General features: G+C 47.3%; 1 long non-coding RNA gene across 1 annotated transcript; it reads left to right on the forward strand.

Moving 5' to 3' along the window:
- The first annotated feature begins 1,333 nt into the window (after positions 1 to 1,333).
- LOC123188124 (uncharacterized) lies at positions 1,334 to 4,447 on the forward strand. Its single transcript, XR_006494342.1, has 2 exons — positions 1,334 to 1,612; positions 4,119 to 4,447. It is a non-coding gene; the product is annotated as an uncharacterized lncRNA (long non-coding RNA).
- Positions 4,448 to 4,683: the final 236 nt, after the last annotated feature.

The following is a 4,683-nucleotide window of genomic DNA, read 5'->3' on the forward strand; positions in this document are numbered from 1 at the left end:
ATCTCTCCGGAGAGCCTCGAACCTGGGTACGTCTTGTGTCACACACTTGCGCGTTCCAACCTCGCCTCTGAAACCCACTAGTTCCCTTCCGTCTATCCCCACCTTTAGCCATCCCATGGCATCTGCTATGAGATCACCACGGTAATCTCCTCTTCCAAACCCTTAAGAACCGAGCAATTAAACATCATGGAGAAGTAGAACTAACATAAATTCATACGAAAATTTACTTGGAATCTCCAAAAAGTTAAGAGACTTTCCCAAATGACCATTGTTCTCTGCCCCTGTATGACATTTGCACCAAAATTACAAGAATAAAGAACCACTTTCTCCTCTAAACTTAATCAGCACATGCATCTCCTATGGATGATGTTTACTTAGCTCTGTTTAATCCGCTCACAGGGATAGAATCTCCTGTGGGTATTAACCACAATCATGGCACTAGTAATGCACACAATGGTATCGACCCAATACCATCGAGAATCCGCCAGTTATGAAAGTACCAATTCCCATATGATCCCGAAGCATATAATTTCACTTGATCTGTATGCAACCTGCACATATCCTGTGCTAGATTCATCAAGGCATTTCCCGACAATTTTGCGTTTGCATGATGTGACACATGTATCCGTGCCCAAGATCACCGCCTGCTACCACAAACATAGAGACTCCTGCAGCGAGGCCTCGCATGTAACACCCCCAGTGTTATGCTACAGTAACCTCACACTAATGATGCCATCTCATCAAGTTTGACTAAGTCAAATTTTCCTTGATAAAGATCCAAGTCAAATTCAAATTCAATAATAAGTGAATTAAAGAAATTCGAAACATGAAAACTAAAATGTTCAAAATGTGGCAAATAATCCATATACAATTATGGTGGTGAACCAATTTTTTTTATAAATTGTTTAATTTCCCAAAATAATTAAAACAACGACTAAAAATATTATTTGATTGCTTTTTAATTTATAAAAATTCTTAAGTAATTTATTTAAATACTAAACCAAATGTGGCAGTGGCCTAAATTATAACACTATTTTAGGTGTACGTTTTATATTTTATAAAGCTATTTTTGTGTCTAAAAGAAATAGGAAACCGTAGTTTTAAAAAGAAAAGGAAAAAAAGAAAAAGAAAAACCCACTATGGACTGGGCCTAAGTGCACAATGCATAGGCCCAGTGCACAGCCCAACCCACCTAAGAGGTCACCCTTTACCTCTATTCACCACGGGCTCGGTGGCCGCCCCACGCGCGTCCATGCTGTGGATGGCCACGCGGCGACCATCCAACGCCCCGGGCGAGGATAAGAGCGAGCCCGACTGCTCTCTCTCCCTGGCACGCCCGTCCCCTTCCTCCCTCGCGTCACCCTCCTCTCTACAGCCGCAGCTGAGCGCCACCATCGCCGTGTCGCCATGGCCACCGGCTACCCCGCGTCACTGGAGCATGTCCAGGAGGCACATAGGCGTCGCCTTCATCGAATACGACACCGGACCGAGGCGGGGAAACCTCATCGGCACCGCCGTCGGCTAGTCTTCTTCATCGGCCTCCGCCACTTCTCGCCAATGATTCATCGCCCAGGTCCACCCCCGGCTCCCCGAGCTCCCCTCTGGCCTCTCGGTGAGCTCGCGCATCCCCTACCTCGCCCTGTGTCCTGGCTGCGCTCCTGGCCTGCCCGCGCTCGTGCGGCTGCCTGCCGCCGCCGTCCGCCGCTCACCCCGCTGCTACAAGCCACCGTAGTTCCCGCCGCTGCTGCCGTTGGATGCGCTTAGTCGCGCAGGTCATGTAGAGCGCACCAGCGCGTGCAGCCATCGCCGGAATTGGCCGGCCGGAGCTCCTCTGCCACGCCGTATTAGCGTCGTTGTTATGCCGATGACGTGGCGTTGTCATTAGCTCTAATTAACCCGGCTAACCCCACTGATAGTGGGCCCCATGCCACTAACTAACTAGTTAAGTTTTGTTAAAAAATGTTAACTAGTCAGAGTCAATGACAGGCGGGTCCCACTGGACCCGCTGACCAGTCAACTGTTGCGTTGGCAGTTGACTGGCCCCGCCTATCGGCCACTAGTGCAAATCTGGGTGCACTGCACCGGGTGCACCCAGCCCCTTTCTGACTTTTTGGTTAATTTGAATTTAATAATTGAAATAAATTCAAAAAATGTTTAAAACTTTAGAAATTAATATAAAATAATCTATAAGTCAGATGAAAATAATTTATATATGAAAATCAATCAGAAAAATATGATGAATCTGAATATGTCATCCACATACCTACGACACCCCTCCAACACTGCAAATATGGAACCTTCCCCTTCGGTTCATCTGTCCGATAATTGCCTGGAGTCGGGAAAATATTCTCGGTTATTTTCTCACTCCACCTATAACACTTAGCACTGCGTTAGGTCACCCCTAGCTTAGCTTACTGCCTTGTCATGCTTTGTGTTGCATTTGTATGCCTATTATTTATTGTTTATTCCCCCTCCTTCTCCGGTAGACCCCAAGACCGTTGCCGATGCCCGTGTGATCGACTACATCGGCAATGTTCCGTAGCTATCTGCGGAGCTTCCAGGCAAGCAAACCCCCCTTGATCATTCTGATGTCACCCATTCCATTCTTTCTCATGCCTACATTAGATTTTGCTTTTGTAAATGATTACTCATATTCTGATGCATAGCTTGCTTTTATAACCTTCTTTTGTACCTTACCTGCTTATCATATATGCTTATAGGTTGGTTAGTGATCCATTAGTGACCCCTCATCTTGTCCTTGTTGCCCCCGCTGGATTATCAGATGACTCGATCGACGTCCAGAGCCTGACACATAACCTCACCCTCTTTAGTTGTACGACTCTGCAGGTTGCTATCGAGTGCCGAGGGTGATACATCGTAACGCACTTTTGATGATATCTCTGTAGTGTATCAATTCAGTCATGGTCCTCGAGGGTGATTCCTCCTTCACCACTCCTGATACGACTCTGTCGTGCAACGCCTCAAGTGTGAACCTCAAGGATGATTCCTCTTACTTCACCTTGATGATTACATCAAGTGTATTCCATCGAGGGTGGTTTCTCGGATTCCCCCCTTGTTGTTTTGGACACACGGTTACTTTGACTTTACCACAGAACCATGATGAAGTCGGGTCGGCGCCGTGGGGTACCCGCGAGAGATTTACTGAAGTCGGGTTGATCTGGAGGGTACCCACGGGATGATTATGTGGCACGACCGGGAAGACAAACAGCCCTGCAGTGGGCTAGGCCTGACCCTTGCCTCAAGTCCTCTAGATGGGGTGACAGAAGCAATGATCATCACTGCGCGCTCCCAAGACACTAACGAGATTGGGTATTTGATCTGAGTTGGTCTTTGACCTATACGCACTAACCACCACACGGGAACAGTTACGGGCACTCGATGCCGTCTGTATCAACTGAAGCTCTTTGGATGTGAGCGACTGAGCGGCGCGCACCCGGGTGGTCCGCATAAGCACTTGCATTGTATAAGGAGGTCGCCAGGACTGATCCCGTCCGCCCTCGTAACGTGCAGGAGTGCAAAGGGCGATGGACCCACCCCTGCGCGCTTAGGATGTAGACCGGCGTGTTGGCCTCTCTATTGAGCCTAGGTAGGGCTACGACGTGTTGATCTTCCGAGGCCGGGCATGAACCAGGAAAGTGTGTCCGGCTAGAGTGATCGAGTGTGTTGGGTAATGTGGTGCACCCCTGCAGGGAAGATAATCTATTCAAATAGTTGTGTCCACAGTAACAGGATGACTTGGAGTTGTATCCCGATCTTTACAACTAGAAATGGATACTAGAATTGTGAAATGAATATGTTGGCTTTGGGATCTCTTTCTCGTAGGGAGTCGAGAAAGGATCTCTGGGCGTTAATACTACAACATACTTGCTTAATAATATGTTACTCTATACTCTTCTAAATGCTGCAAGATGCTTTAAGATGCTAGTCTTCGATAGGCTAGGCTTTCCCCCTCTTCTGGCATTTCTGCAGTTCAGTCCAAAGATATAGCCCCATTCCTTTGATACTGATGCATAATTAGTTTAGATCTGATGTAAGTCTTGCGAGTACTTTGGATGAGTACTCATAGTTGCTTTGCTACATTTTTTCCCTGTACCCAGTTGCTGCGATCAGATGGTGGATCCTAGGAGCCAGATGCCACCACTGACGACTATTACTACTCCCCAAGGGTGCCAACTACTACATGGAGACCGCCGACGACCAAGAGTAGTTAGGAGGTTCCCAGGCAGGAGGCCTTGCCTTTTTGATCTATGATGATTTTGTGCTAGCCTTCTTAAGGCAAACTTGTTTAACTTATGTATGTACTCAGATATTCTTTCTTTCGCTGACTCGTTTATATTCGAGCTTATGTATTCAAGCCCTCGAGGCCCCTGGCTTGCAATGTAAGGTTTGTATTATTTTAATTTGTGTTTAGAGTTGTGTTGTGATATCTTCTCGTGAGTCCCTGATCTTGATCGTGCACAATTGTGTGTATGATTAGTGCACAATTGAATCGGGGGCATCACATCGCAGGAGCTCGAACCCCGAGTGGGTCGAGCCACTCACCCCTGCCAGCAATCCTGAGTGGGTCTAGCCAGTCACCCCGACCCCCGCGCTAGCGATCTGCATCAGCAAGTAGGAGGACATCTCTAGAAATTAGCAATGACACGACATACTTTTTTTGTA

This window comes from Triticum aestivum, chromosome 2A (assembly GCF_018294505.1).
Source record: "Triticum aestivum cultivar Chinese Spring chromosome 2A, IWGSC CS RefSeq v2.1, whole genome shotgun sequence".
NCBI classification, from domain to species: Eukaryota; Viridiplantae; Streptophyta; class Magnoliopsida; order Poales; family Poaceae; genus Triticum; species Triticum aestivum.